We start from the raw sequence: 16584 nt of genomic DNA, 5'->3' as shown, positions 1-16584 counted from the left end.
GGGGGGGGGGGGGGGGGGGGGGGGGGGGGGGGGGGGGCGGGGCGCAGGGAGGCCGCCATAGGGAGGTGAATAACTCCTCCTCCCTTCTCAGGCCCAGTCCCAAGGCGCAAGCTATCTTGAGTCAGCTAGATAGCAGAAGCAGGAAGAGAGCTGGCCAGAAGGCATGCACCCCCTGGAAGACCGAGAGAGAGACAGTCAGTCTACCGCATAGCAGTTACATCAGACTGAGCCACTTCCTGTTTACAGGAGACTATAAAATTCCTGCCTCGTCCTCATTTGGGGCTGACGCCATTTTAGGCCTCAGACCATCTGCACCCAGGCGCTCATTGAAACAGTGTGTTGCTCCACACCGCTTTGTGCGTGCGCTCTCAGGGTTCCAACAGATCCAAGAGCCTTGCAGAAAGCATTAACGTGCTTTTCTCTTTGGCAGAGTTTCTCTTTGCTCTGATCTTGGAGACACCCCTCTGCCTAGTGGAAAGATAAGGAATACAGAAAGAATGCAAGGAGATAGGCCAACGTGAGAGTCTCCTTCATGCACTCAAGAGGACGATGTTGCAGTAAGAGCTAGTCTTTCAGGCCGGACTGATGACCTGAGAGAGAATGTCCAGCTTTTCTCCTCCCCTTGGCATATCAAGAGCCAGAGGTGGAAGACTAAAACAGGAAATGTTATAAAAACTGTTCAGGCCGGACGCGATGGCTCACGCCTGTAATCCCAGCACTTTGGGAGGCCAAGACAGGCAGATCACGAGGTCAGGAAATCAAGACCATCCTGGCTAACAGGGTGAAATCCCGTCTATACTAAAAATATGAAAAATTAGCCGGGCGTAGTGGCGGGCGCCTATAGTCCCAGCTACTCGGGAGGCTGAGGCAGGAGAACGGCGTGAACCCGGGAGGCGGAGCTTGTAGTGAGCCGAGATCGCACCACTGCACTCCAGCCTGGGTGACAGAGGGAGACTCCATCTCAAAAAAAAAAAAAAAAAACAACTGTTCCATGGTTGACCAACAAGAAGTGGTAAAGTAGGAAAAATGGGAACAGAGATGCCAGGAGGAAAGATGCCAGGGGTAAAGTGGGAAAAACGGGAACCGGAAGCCAGGAGGTCAAGCCAAGCCAACAATTGTCCTGTTTTTCAATGAGTATATCCTGTCTTTCCCCACGTGTCAGGTTATAGAAAGAGCAACCTAACAGCCTGCCCCATATACCAATCCAGAGCTTGGAGATGTCCTAGCAAATTCGACAGCTCAAAAAGCAGTCTGGGCTAGGATCGTGTGAGGCAAGGAGTTTGAGACCAGTCTGGGCAACATAGCGAGACGCTATCACTACAAAGAAATTAAAAATTAACCAGGAGTGCCGGTGCACACCTGTAGTCCCAACTACTCAGGAGGCAGAGGTGGGAGGATCGCTTGAGCCCAGGAGTTCAAGGTTACAGTGAGCTATGATCACACCACTGCACTCCAGCTTGGGCAATAGAGCAAGACCTTGTCTCTGAAACTCTTTAAAAACAAAAAGCAAAAACATTTCAAAGGAAACCTTGAAGATCGGCTGTCCCAGGCCACTTCATTCTCACATGGCAGAGACCCTGAGCCGAGAGGCAGTAAGCCAAGTACCTCCCTGGCCTTGTGGATCCCAGCCTCAGGCCAGGTAGAGAATAAAGCTCAGGGGTCTGCAGGTACCAGAAGCCAGCCAGGGATAGATAGCAGATGTGTCCCCGAGATAGTGCCTGAGCCCAAAGAACAGACCACAAGTTCACCAGTTACGGACAGGAGAATCAGCATAGTGGGGAAGCTGTGTAAACACGCAACCCCACCACACAACCTGCGACATTTTAGGGACAACACAAGAGCATGTTTCTCTTTGGGCTGTTACCAAAAGAAGCTATGTAAATTCAATGGGGACTTTTTAAATTAAATTGGATGAGACAGATTTAAACGGGATGGGATTAGAAGTCATATTTTACCCAATAACCTGTGGAGTGGGTGCAGGAAAAGACCAGATCAAAGTAAAGGCAGGGTGGCTCAGACCTGTAATCCCAGCACTTTGGGAGGTGGGTGGATCACCTGAGGTCAGGAGTCAAGACCAGCTTGGCCAACATGGTGAAACCCCATCTCTACTAAAAATACAAAAAAAAAATAGCCAGGTGTGGTGGCTCACGCCTGTAATTCCAGCTTTTCAGGAGACTGAGCCAGGAGAATCGCTTGAACCTGAGAGGTAGAGGTTGCAGTGAGCTGAGACTGCTCCATTGTACTCCAGCCTGGGCAACAAAGCAAGACTCCGTCTCAAAAAGAAAAGAAAAGGGGAGGGGAGGGGAGATGAGGGGTTACATTTTGTCTGTAGCATGAGTTAAAGAGATTACCTGGCTGGATGCAGTAGCTCATGCCTCTAGACTCAGCTACTCTGGAGGCTGAGACAAGAGGATGCCTTGAGCTCAGGAGTTCGAGGTTGCAGTGAGTTATGATCTCACTGCTGTGCACTAGCCTGAGTGACAGAGCGACACCATCTCTAGTTAATTAATTGGCTAATTAAGTAATTGGTGCTCTTCTTGTTCCCATTTTACAGATGAGGAGGTGGGGCACAGGATGGACGAAAACTTTCCACAGTCACAGAACTAACAAGTGGTGCTGAGGACTCAAACCCAGGGAAGGCCACTGTAGAGCCCATGCTGGTCATCCATATCCCCAAGGCCCTGGTCAGAACATAGCTAAGCAGACGACTTGGGTCATCAGGGTGTCATTACATCCAAAGGAAGACAACCTGTGACGTTTCAAAAGCAAAAGTCCCCTACCAGTCAGTGAAGTTACCTGATTTCTCAGTATCTTATGCCCAGTGACACGATCTGCCCTCAAAACTTAAAAAAAAAAAAAAAGTAAACATAAACACATAACAGCAGCAGCAATAATTAAAGATGAGATGAGAACAATTAAGAAAAAAGGAAAGTTAGGTCTCCTGTGAGTGTTGTATTTTTAGGGAAAGAAAGAGAGGAAGAAGAATGATTTTTCTTTTGATGACTATATCAAACTCTGAGGTTTGATTAAAGAAATGACCTTGAACCACAGTAAAGAAAAATAAAAGACGATTTCCAGTAAGTATGCCAGTTCGAATTAATGATTTACTTTTTATTTTTAAACTGAATTCAGCAGAGATTTACATGCATTAGGTTACGACGATTAACATCTGAAATTTGACCTTGAAATAATCTTTACATTGTAAATTCTTAATGATCAAAACAAGGTTCTCAGTGATTAAAACATATTAGTAATTAATTATTAAAGGAGAATAATTGCAAATACAACATTCCTAAAATCTCAAGGCTTTTAAAGCATTTGTACAAATGACTGGACATTTTTTAAATTTGGAAAAAAAAAAAAAAGCCCTCCATCTGATTCTCATTTTCATTGTCAATACAACAACAAAAAAGGTATGCAATTCTCTTCTCATTTTCCATTGTCTTGCAAGCTAGAAATTCTGACAAGTACCTTTGATCCCATCAAAGCCAAAGAAAGAAAAGAAAATTGTCCTGTACAGATCTATGACATTAAAAAGTAATCCCCAAAACGTCTTCTCTAAGGTTAATAAAAAGTCAGCAGTTTTGATCATTTTTTAAAATCAATTTATAAATAATTTAGTCACTTATAGATGGGACATGATCTTCCTGCTATCCCTAACTACTCTCATGCCAAAACTGGTCATAGCACAAGTGGAGCTACCTAGCAAGCTGATCCGCCCAAATCATTTCTACTGGGTTACAAGATTTTAAGAAATAATCACGTCTCACACCATAGAGAACAATAATTCAACCAGGTATCTATCCCATGTATTGTAGGTACTCTCTCTCAAAGCTGTAACTCTTTTTAACTTGGATAGTCTCACCTAGAGTAGATCTCTTGTTGACAGAAGGAACCCCAGAATGTGTACAGGCCAGGGCTGATTGTGACTTCCATTGGCTGAGGTTGTCCCAGGGCCAGGACGAGGGTCACACAGGTGCACTAGCCTCCCAAGGGCTGAGCATGTGTGGTCAACCATCTGGAGGAAGATATAAGTACATCTCCTAAATTCTCCCCAGTCCAGTCCCTTGTCCATGGAGTTTCATTAGAAGTGACAAAGTTGAATGAAGAAACACAAAAGCATTTGATCTCTGTCATTTCCTGCATTGTCAAACATTACTTTTTGCAATTTGCTCTTTGTTGATATTTAGCTTTTTTTTCCAATATAAAGGTGCAATATTTGAAATGGTACCTGTATTAATTTTCTATCACTGCATAATAAATGACCATAAACCTAGTTATCTTAGCACAATATGAATTTATAATCTCACAGTTTCTGAGACCAGGAGCCCAGCACATGTTAAGTGGGTTCTCTGCTCAGGGTCTCACAAGGCTGAAATCAACTTGCTAGCCAGATTCATCTTCATGTAGAGGTTCAACCAGGAAAAGTGCCATCTTCAAGTTCCATCAGATCGATGACAGAATTCATTTTTCTGTAGCTCTATGACTGAGGTTCCCATTTTCTTGGCTAGCCATCATCTAGGAAGCATTCTCAGTGACTAGAGGCTGCTTTCAAGCCCTTGACACATGGTGCCCTCAATAGGCCCTCTCCACTTCAGATCTATCTCTTCAGGAAGGATCTAAAGATCTAGTTAAGGACTCACCTGATTAGGCCAGGCCCACCCAGGACAGTCTTTCTTTTAATTGCCTCGTAATCAGTTGATTTGGGACCTTGATTATACCTACAAAACCCTTTCACATTTGTCTTATAACATGGTATTCACTGTCCCATCCACACTTAAGAAGGAAGGAGATTATATAGGGTATGTCCACCAGAGGCAGGAATTGGGGCCATCACAGAATGTTATTGGTTGCTTTCCTCTGGAGAACCCTGGCACATACACGAGGTTAGTGTGTGAGTTACAATTCGGGTCCACTGTGCATCTCCCCAAACCCAAACTGTCCCGTGTTTTAACTACCTTCACACGAGGGGCAAGAATGTTAACCCTCAAGGATGCTTAAATGTTCAGTTCAGCCCAGAGGGCTCCGGCAGACTTGAATTCCATGCAACCTTGAGGTTGTCGTTGGTTTACTTTACCCAGAAACCAGTGACTATCACATCCCCCTTGGGAGACTTTTCTGTAGGCACAATTAGTGTTCTCAGCCTGATGACACAGAAAGTGGAAGACAATAAACAGAGAATGCTCCTATTGCAATGGATATGATATTAACTATCAGATATGCTTTCAGCGGCAAATGACTAAAACCCTAACCAAATGGGGCTTAAACCACAATAAAAACGTGTCCATATGAGGTATGGAGACAGAGAGGCTCCAGGTTGATTATTCAATTGCTCATAAAGTACATGGGTTCTTTCCTTCTTTCTCCTCCGCCACCCTTAGGATGCTGACTTGGGAATATCTCCCATTATATTCCCAGAGAGGCTGCCATAGATCCAGGTATCACACAGTGATGAAATCTAGAGGCACAAGGTAGTCCTTCTCACCTGCCTCTTTTTACCTTTTAGAATAGAGGCTGAGAAGAGCTAAATTGCACTGCAAAATAGTGAAAAACACCAATGCTTCACAAATTATTCCACAAAAAGAAGACGAAACACTTCCCAACTCACTCTGTGAGGCTAGTATTACCATGATACCAAAACCATCACAAAGATATTACAAGAAAAGAAAACTATAGGCCAATATCCCTTATGAATAGAGATACAAAAATCCTCAACATAATACTAGCAAACTGATAACAGCAACATAAAAACAGGTTTATGTACTGTGACCAAGTGGGATCTATCTCAGGAATACAAGGTTGGTTGATATGAAGATCAATCAATGTAATACACCTTAATGGAATAAAGTGCAAAAACCACATGATCTGACCTGAAAAAAGCACTTAACAAAACCCAAAACTCTTCCATGATAAAAACAATGAATAAAGTAGAAATAGAAGGGAACTTTCTCCACCTGACAAAGGGCATATAGAAAAACTCATAGCTAATATCATATTTTTCATTGTAAATTTACAAATCGTAATTGTATATATTTATGATGTACAAAGATTTATGATATATTTATACAATGTGGAATGATTAAATCAAGCTACTAACATACCCATCACCTCAAATACTTATCATTTTTTTGTGGTGAGAACATTTGAAACTTACTCTCAGCAATCTTGAAATATACAATACACGGCCCGGCGCAGCGGCTCAAGCCTGTAATCCCAGCACTTTGGGAGGCCAAGACGGGCGGATCATGAGGTCAGGAGATCGAGACCATCCTGGCTAACACGGTGAAACCCCGTCTCTACTCAAAAGAATACAAAAAACTAGCCGGGTGAGGTGGCGGGCGCCTGTAGTCCCAGCTACTCGGGAGGCTGAGGCAGGAGAATGGCGTGAACCCAGGAGGCGGAGCTTGCAGTGAGCCCAGATTGTGCCACTGCACTCCAGCCTGGGCGACAGGGCAAGACTCCGTCTCAAAAAAAAAAAGAAATATACAATACACTATTGTTAATTATAGGTGCCCTGTTGTGCAATTGGTCTCCGAAACTTATTCCTTCTAACTGAAACTTTATATCCTTTGACCATAACCTCCCTGTTCTCACAACCCCATCCTCCAGCAACCACCTCTCTACTCTCTGCTTCTGTGAGTTTGATTGTTTCAGATTCCATATACAAGTGAGATCATACAGTATTTGTCTTTTGGTACTTGACTTATTACATTTAGCATAATGTCCTCCAGGTTCATCCATGTTGTTGCAAATAAGAGAATTTCCTTCCTTTTAAGGCTAAATAGTATTCCATTGTATACATATACCACATTTTCTTTATCCATTTATCCACTGATGAACATTTAGGTTGATTGTGAATAATGCTGCAAGGAACACGGGAGTGAGGTATGTCTTTGACATACTGATTTCAAATTCTTTGGATACATTCCCAGAGATTACTGGATCATATGGTAATTCTATGTTTAGTTTCTTGAGGAATCTTCATACAATTTTCCATAATGGCCGTACTAAGTTATATTCCCATCAACAGTGTACAAGGGGTTTCTTTTCTCCACATCCTTGCCAACACTTAGCTTGCATCTTTTTTATGATAGCCACTCTGATAGGTGTGAGGTGATATTTCATTGTGGTTTTAATTTGCATTTGCCTAATGATTAGTAATTTGAATTACTAATTAGTAAATTGAATTACTAATTAGTAAGTTGAATGCTTTTTCATATAGCTGTTGGCCATTTGTATGTCTTCTGGTTTTTTTTTTTGTTTTTTTTTTTTGAGACAGAGTCTCTCTCTGTCGCCCAGGCTAGAGTACAGTGGCATGATCTCAACTCACTGCAACCTTCACCTCCTGGGATCAAGTGATCCTTGTGCCCTGCCACTTGAGTAGCTGGGACTACAGGCATGTGTCACCACATCCGGCTAATTTTATGTTTTTGGTAGAGACAGGGTTTCACCATGTTGGCCAGTCTGATCTGGAACTCCTGAGCTCAAGCGATCCACCTGCCTCGGCCTCCCAAAGTGTTGGGATTACAGGCGTGAGCCACCATACCCAGCCTGTAGGTCTTCTTTTAAGAAATGTTTATTCAAGTCCTTTGACCATTTTTAACTGTATTCTTCGGATACAGTCAACTGTATTATTTGGATATTAACCCCTTATCACATGTACGGTTTGTAAATATGTTCTCCCAATCTATAGGTTGTTTCTTCACTCTGTTGTTTCCTTTGTGGTGCAGAAGCTTTTTAGTTTGAAGTAATCCCATTTGTATATATTTTTTGTGCCTGTGATTTTGGAGTCAAATTCAAAAAAATAATTGCCCAGACCAATGTCATACAGTTGGACCCTTATCTCTTAACATATACAAAAAGTAATTGAAATGAATCAAAGTCCTGAATGCAAGAGCTAAAACTCTAAAACTCTTAGAAGAAAAAAATAAGCCTTCAAGACCTTCAATTAGGCAACGGTTTCTTTGATATGACACCAAAAGCACAGACAACCAAATGAAACAAATAGATAAATCGGACTTCATTAAAATCAAAAATTTTGTTCTTCGAAGGACACTGTCAGGAAAATGCACAGGCAACCTACAGAATGGGAGAAGATATTTCAAATCATAGATATCTGTTAAGGGTCTAGCATCCACAATATATAAAGAAATCTTATAACTCAACAATAAAAGGATAAATAATTCAATTGTTAAATGCAAATCAAAACCACTAGATACTTCCTCACACCCACTAGGATGGCTTCAATCAAAAAGACAAAAAAACAAGTGTTGGTGAAGATGTGGAGAAACTGGGACCCTCATACATTACTGGTGGGAATGTAAGATGATGCAGCCAATTTTTTTTTTTTTTTTTTTTTTTTTTTTTTTTTTGAGACAGAGTCCTTGCTCTGTCACCCAGGTTGGAGTGCAATGGCATGATCTCAGCTCACTGCAACCTCCGCCTCCTGGGTTCGAATGATTCTCCTGCCTCAGCCTCCCAAGTAGCTCCGACTACAGGTGCATGACACTACGCCTGGCTAATTTTTTGTATTTTTAGTAGAGATGGGGTTTCATTATGTTGCCCAGGCTGGCCTCGAACTCCTGACCTCAAGTGATCTGCCCACCTCAGCCTCCCAAAGTGCTAGGATTACAGGTGTGAGCCACCGTGCCTGGCCTGTGCAGCCACTTTTAAAAACAGTTTGGCAGTTCCTCAAAATTCCACTCCTACCTATATATCCAAGAGAATTAAAAACACATGTTCACACTAGAACTTGTATAGAAATGTTCACAGCAGCATTATTCATAAGAGCCAAAAAGCGGAAACAACCTAAATAAATGTTCATCAACTGATGAATGGACAAATAAAACATGGTATATCATACAATGGAATATTATTCCACATAAAAATTAATGAAGTACAGAGACATGCTGCAACATGGATGAACTTTGAAAACATTATGCCGAGTGAAAGAAGCCAGTCGCAAAAGGCCACGCATTGTATGATTCCTTTACATTCCTTTGTTATATGACCCAGATTCCTTTATTATATGAAATACCCAGCTTCCTTTATTATATGAAATACCTAGAATAGATAAATTCATAGAGACAGAAACTAGATTGGTGGGTGCCTGGGGCTGAAGGGAGGCTGTGGTAGGCACTGACTGCTGATGGGTATTTCTTCTAGGGGTGATGAGAATGTTCTGGGATGAGAGTAGTCATAGTTGTATGATGTTGTAATTATACTAAAAACTAGTGAATTTTGCACTTTTAAAGAGTGAATTTTATATGTGGATTATATCTTGACTTTTTTTTTTTTTCTTTGAGACGGAGTCTCACTCTGTCACCAGGCTGGAGTGCAGTGGTGTGATCTCAGCTCACTGCAACCTCCTCCTCCCGGGTTCAAGCGATTCTCCTGCCTCAGCCTCCCAAGTAGCTGGAACAACAGTGTGTATCACCATGCCCAGCTAATTTTTTGTATTTTTAGTAGAGACAGGGTTTCACCATGTTAGCCAGGATGGTCTCGATCTCTTGACCTCATGATCCGCCTGACTCAGCCTCCCAAAGTGCTGAGATTACAGGTGTGAGCCACCACGCCTGGCCTATATCTTGATTTTTTAAAACACAATGAGAATTCGAAGTTCCCAAGAATGTTCTGAAAGGGATGTCGTCAGGATACGAGAGAAAAGAAGGAGAAGGGGTGAGATCATGAGGTCATGAGGAGTACAGGCTTATGGGCTGGTGCAATGGATAAGAAGTCAGCTTCACAAGGACTGGAAGGCCTTGAAACGCAGAGCTGCTAAGGTACAATTTTAGGTTGATGCTGCTGTGTGTAACAGGGCTCCCCTCCAATCCCTCTTGTGAGACCGAGGACACAAGCTCAGAAAACAGAAGGGAGCCTCACACCTAGCGAGGAGAAGGCACGCATGGGCGCTTAGTGTAAGGCGTGTTGGAGTGACGCAGTGAATGTCTTAATACTCTCAGCAGGCCGGGTGCGGTGGCTCACACCTGTAATCCCAGGACTTTGGGAGGCCAAGGCGGGTGGATTACTTGAGGTCAGGAGTTTGAGACCAGCCTGGGAAACATGGCAAAACCCTATCTCTACTAAAAATACAAAAAGTAGTTGGTCGTGGTGGTGGGCGCCTGTAATCCCAGCTACTCAGGAGGCTGAGGCAGGAGAATCGCTTGAACCCAGGAGGCGGAGGTTGCAGAGATCCAAGATCGCACCAATGCACTACAGCCTGGGCGACACAGTGAGACTCCATCTCAAAAAACAAACAAACAAAAAGTCCTCCAAAGAGACTGAAACTCCTGTGGGGGCCATGCTCCCTTCAATAGCATATTGCTCCAGGATCATCCAACCTGTGTCCGAGTTGTGAAAACAGAACTCCTCGGGGATCTGCTATATCCAAACTATTCCAGAGTCCCAACTGATGAGCTTTTACTGCAAAAGCCATTGAGAAACAGATTCTTTTCTCAGTGCTCTTCTGAAGGGTGAGCAAATCAATCTTACTTCCTAGATGTGTCAGCTGGATCAAGTTACCCAGGAAGAACAGGAGAAATGAGTCCCTGACAGGTCCAGGTGGAAGTTCCGTCCACGGCTCTCAATCCAGCATGTTTTGTTCCAATCCACTATTTCTTTAAAATTGCTGAGTAAAATGTTGGATATGACTCAGGCATCCCGAAAGTCTCAAAGCTCTGAATATTCAACATCAATTTAAAGAAGACATAAGATACTAGGCTTTTTTTCCCCCATTGTCAAAATATGGGGCGTATGCCGTTGCAGGTTGAGTAAAAAACCATGATGCTATTTTATAGTCATGGAATCAATCACGAGAATTCACAGTCTTGTGAACAGGGACTTCTCATATTTGATAAATGACTTGATTGCTGTGTTTCTGATTAGTGGCTTTTCAAATGCATTACAAATGTTGCAAACATCCATTAGTCAGTATTTATCAACATTTTAGGAACTGATTAAAGTGAATCAGTGTTTCAGAAACATAGAGGAACTACTTGTGCTGTGAACTCAACAATGAAGACATCCAACAGATCCTTTGGGAAGAGAGAAATAGACAAGAATCTTAAACCACCTTTCTTTTGTTGTTGTTGTTAGACAGAGTCTCACTCTGTCACCCACGCTGGACTGCAGTGGCATGATCTCGGCTTACTGCAACCTCTGCCTCCCAGGTTCAAGGGATTCTTCCTGCCTCAGCCTTCTGAGTAGCTGGGATTACAAGTATGCATCACCACACCCAACTACTTTTTGTATTTTTAGTAGAAACGGGGTTTCACCATTTTACCAGGCTGGTCTCAAACTTCTGACCTCAAGTGATCTACCCAGCTCAGCCTCCCAAAGTACTGGGATTACAGGCATGAGCAACCATGCCTGTCTTAGAAAAAAAAATTATTTACAAAAATAGAAACTGGCCATAGGTTGCCAACTCCTGGTATAGAGTTTTGTATAACATCAAAGTGGCTCTTGGTATGTGATTGTTCCAGAATTCTCCCAGCACAGCAGATACAAGGTGGTCCTTCCCATGAGGAAGGACCTCAGTCCCTGGACTACATCATTTCCTTTGGGGATGTGCACGTATGCCCCTGGAACATGGAGGAAGGCATATTAATAGGGGGTAGTATGGGTTTAAAAGCCTCAAAACTGTGTCATTGATGCTATGCTCTGTTCCTGGAAGGGAAAATGCACAGAGGAACCAGCTGGTAGAGTATGATGATAACGGGTTTAGGGTGCCCAGTCACCCTTCACTGCAAGGCCTCAGTCACGTTATCCCTGCTCTCTGGGCCTCAGTTTAATCAGATGATTCTCATTTGCTGGCTATATGATGTCCTGCTCTGGAAAAGCATGTAGCTTAGAAATGAGACAGCATGTGAAGGTGTTACACCACCCCCCGTGGACGGCTGCCACCATCCTTCAGCATATTTTCATCCAGAAGAATAAACATCCTCAGAGAAATACACATGAAATGCAAAGCTTGAAGTCATAACTCAGTACATAACAACCTGCAAACCAGTGCAGGTTTACGAGCTAGCTAATAAAATAAATCATAGTCGTGTTTTTAAAATGACTTTTCATGTGTTGTCGTTACTTCTCAGGCATACTGTAAATTAACTGTGAAGTGCTACTTCCTGCAGGGAGGTTCCCCCCCCCCAAATAGAAAGAGGTTGTAAGGCTAAAGAATGCAGACACACATCATGTCTGCAAAAATCATTTTTAAAAAAGATCAAATGTAATATTTTCTTTCAACATGGACAACTGCTTTGAGATTTTCCATTCAAGCAGCCTTGAACACAGCCTCCAGCATTTGCCAATTACTCCTGACAAATACCATTTGGGCCTGAGTGATGTTGTAAGTGAAATAAAACAGTGGAAGGAAAAAAACCAGAACATGATAAAAGGAATTTTTTTTTTTTTTTGGTCTGCTGAGAACTTACTGTAAGTTATACATTCAGGAGGGAAGGTCCTGCTTCCTGCCAGTGACGGACTCCATGTGAGCTGGAGTTTGAAGGTGACTTTTGTTTGACAGTAATAGGAAGGGAAGACAAAACTCAGTTTTCATGTCCCTTGAAAGGGAGTCAGCTCTTTTTTCTCCCTCACAAGGAGGAAAAAAAGTATATAAACAAAAGAAGGGAAAAAGGGACACTAGGCCCTGTTCCCCGTCATTCTGCACAATACACACTAATGGCTGAAAACAATCCCATGAAATCAGCCAGGCCAGCAAGCCCGGGCGGCCAGCAGCCCCGCCTGCCTCCATACGTGAGCTCTGAGCATGTTCGAACCAGCTGAAGGCAACCAAAGCCACAGGAAAGAGAGGGCACAGTCAGCTTTCAAAGTACAGTCATCTGTTCCCCCCCACACCTATATCTCCTGAAGTTTCCTCCTTTTTATTTTATTTATTTTTTATTTTTTATTTTTTTTGAGACAGAGTCTCCCTCTTTTGTCCAGGCTGGAGTGCAGTGGTGCAATTTCGGCTCCTGCAACCTCCACCTCCCAGGTTCAAGCGATTCTAGTGCTTCAGCCTCCCAAGTAGCTGGGATTACAGGCATCCACCATCACACTCGACTAATTTTTGCATTTTTAGCAGAGACGGGGTTTCACCATGTTGGCCAGACTGGTCTCAAACTCCTGACTTCAAATGATCTGCCCGCCTTGGCCTCCCAAAGTGCTGGGATTACAGGTGTGGGCCATGGCGCCAGGCCAAGTTTCCTGCTTTTCTGAGGTTCCTGTCTCAGAATCTATGATGGCCAAGACAAAGGAAAGGTGAAGTCCACTTCCCCTCCACCACCGCCTTTCCCAACATCCTTCTCTGCTCCCTGTTCTTTAAGAGTCTGGCAAAACTCAAGCTTGACCTCAGTGCTATGGGGAATCAGAGAGCAGCCAGGGGAAATGACTGGAAAGAGCCTGGGTGGTGACTGTGCATGGTGGCTCATGCCTGTAATCCCAGCATTTTGGGAGACCAAGGTGGGAGGATCGCTTGAGGCCTAGAGTTTGAGACCAGACTGGGCAATATGGTGAGACCCCTGTCTCTACAAAGTATGTTTAGAATTAACCAAGTGTGGTGGTGCATATGCCTGTAGTTCCAGCTGCTCAGGAGACTGAGTCAGGATGGTTGCTTGAGCTCAGGAATCTGAGGCTGCAGTGAGCCATGATTGGCAATTGCACTCCAGCCTGGGCAAAAAGCAAGACCCTGTGTCTCAAGGCTGCATGGAGACCAAGTGCCCGCATGGTATCCAGCAGACCGGGACCCAAAGCTGGTCTGTCTATCCCAGCCAGGAACCTCGGACAAGGAAGGGACTTGGCTAGCTAATAAAAATAAGCTGGACTGATGGACTGAGCTGGACTTTCCCCATCTGTTGGGAGGAGACTAGTATAGCCACTGAGGATGAAACTGATTCGGGGCTGGCAGCCTGTGGTACCGTGCTGGCACCTGGAAATGCTAAGTCAATGCCACAGCCCAGTCTGAACATCCGGGGACCCCTCCAATCAGGGTGCACCAGTCCTAATGCAGCTGTGGGGCTCAGAGATCTTGTAACCACACTGCTGCACTGGAACCTGTTTTTCCGAGTGAATGAGAAACTCACAATTGTGCGTGATTTAGGCTGGAGGTTGGCAGCCCCAGGGCACACAGGCTCCCCAGCACGTGGTGTAAGGGGCTGGTGGCTTTCTGTCCAGCTGCCTCCCACTTCAGGGTCTTTGGGAACTTCCATGCGCCAACGTAAAAGGGGAAAACCATGATCATCGTGCTGATAATCGGGTTTCGTAGGTCCTCTGAGCAGAACCCCAGCCCCGCCTCACAATATTGAATATTGGCCTCATCGAGGTCTTGGTAGCACTCTAGATCAACATGCCAAAGAGAAAACAAACTTCCACTCAAGACGAAGCCAGAATGTGTATCAACTGCACAGGGCCAGGGAAGAGAAGGGTATCAGGAGGGAAGAAAAGCATTACAGCAGCTTCCCGGTTCACAAGTTGAATTTGTCTGCACATAAAAGCAGATGACAGAGCCTCTGATCAAGTCCAGCTGACCAAAGAAATCATTTCAAGTGAGGCCACCAGCGTCAAGTCATCGTGTGATACTGTACTGATGTTGTACTGAGTCAGTCCACATCACTAGCCATTTGGGGATCTACAGTGTCTCAGTCACCTGTGGACGGAGAAGCTCAAGGGCACCCTGTTTTTTTTTCACTCTACCTTGAGGCCCCAACCTCTGATCAATCATGCACCTACCTCTAACAACAGACAGGCCAGGCCTCCCCTTGGTCAGCAGAAATGGATTCTTTCCACCTCACCACAAAATGCTTCACGTTCTTATTCTAGAAACACCTGGCAGATGAGAAGCTGGGAGTCACTGGATGTGTCCCTCTGTCTTTGTTTGGGTGGTCAGTTTCAACTCCTTAAAAGCCATCCTTCTGGCCGGGCTCGGTGGCTCACGCCTGTAATCCCAGCACTTCCCAGCAATTTGGGAGCCCAAGGCAGGTAGATCACCTGAGGTCTGGAGTTCAAGACCAGCCCCATCTCTACTAAAAATGCAAAAAATCAGCCAGGCTGGTGGTGCATCCCTGTAATTCCAGTTACTTGGGAGGCTGAGGCAGGAGAACCACTTGAACCTCGGGGGTGCAGTTTGCAGTGAGCAGAGATCGCACCATTGCACTCCAGCCTGAGCAACAAGAGTGAAACTCCCGTCTCAAAAAAAAAAAAAACACAAAAGCCGTCCTTCTTTTCTTGGTCTGCCTGAAACAGCCTGAGTCCACCTGCTATCAATTAGGATAGAAACTGAAACCTGCTACCCGGTGTGAAAAGTCCTTTCCTTCTCAAAAGTAAGGGCTAAATATATGCCTTTATTTGTGGGTCCTCTGTAGGCAGAACCAGGACGGTTCCTGCATGGTTCTCACCCCTCCTCCTCTCGCTATGACCTCTGAGCCACCGCTGCCCTCTCCAGCCCCTGCCCCACCTGGCCAGGTCCCTTCCAAAGCAGCTATCACCTTGAAGTGGTGTTAACCGCCCAAAGGAGAAGGTGAACGTTGGCATTATCTCCCAGAAGAAACGCAGAGAGCTGCTTTTGCCTTGTTTAGATGCTACTACTATTTGGGAAAACCACTCTCTGCTGCCTGACTTGACCGAGCCTCCGTACCCAGGTCAGCTCGGCGGTCCTCTCGCGCCATCTAGCGTCCCAAAGGTGGAAGTGATTCAAGCACGTTGCAAAGTCCCACCAGGATTCCACAAGATCCACCTGGTACTTCCCAAGCATCAGCCGACACACTCTGGACACGGAGAGGTGTGGCGCCTTTTAAGGGAGACACGTGGAATTAACATTTGCTAATCACTTGTTGTGGGCTGGGGGCACTCCAGCTGTATTTACTGAGCCAAATGATAAAGAGTTGATCTCTGGATTCGTCTGTGCTCAACATGAAGTGGTACTGTTTAAAAGACCACTTAGGCAGCATGAACTTGTGTAGTATAAGAATTGACACTCTTGGTTAGGCCTGGTGGCTCCCGCCTGTTATCTCAGCACTTTGGGAGGCCGAGGCGGGTGGATTGCCTGAGCTCAAGAGTTCGAGACCAGCCTGGGCAACATGGTGAAAACCCATCTCTACTAAATACAAAAAATTAGCCGGGTGTGGCGGCATGTGCCTGTAATCCCAGCTACCCGGGAGGCTGAGGCAGGAGAAGTGCTCGAACCCGGAAGGCAGAGGTTGCAGTGAGCGGAGATCACACCATTGCACTCCAGCCTGGGCGACAGAGCAAGGCTCTGTCTCCAAAAAAAATTAAGAAAAAAAAAAAGAAAAAAAAGAATTGACACTCTCCAGCTTGCCTCCCACACCTCCGAAAACCAGAAAGTTCCAGCTGGGAAAAGGTAAAATCGCTTGCTCCCATAACCCAGAGGTTCAGAAAGGGGACTTTGGTGAACATCGGTCACGTGGAAGCTTTAAATCTCCAACACCCCGGCGCACCCCAGGCCAACTAGCTCAGACCCCTGCAGTGGGAACCCGGCCTTAGAAGTTGTTAAAGCTCCGCGTGTGATTCCAGGAAACAGCAAAGCCGCCAACCACTGCTACAGCCTTTACCATCAGAGGCTTGGAAGGCAAAGAC

The sequence above is a fragment of the Theropithecus gelada genome, chromosome 3 (genome assembly GCF_003255815.1).
Source record: "Theropithecus gelada isolate Dixy chromosome 3, Tgel_1.0, whole genome shotgun sequence".
NCBI classification, from domain to species: domain Eukaryota; kingdom Metazoa; phylum Chordata; class Mammalia; order Primates; family Cercopithecidae; genus Theropithecus; species Theropithecus gelada.
The sequence above is the reverse complement of the archived record's forward strand: the minus strand, read 5'-3'. Positions refer to the sequence as shown.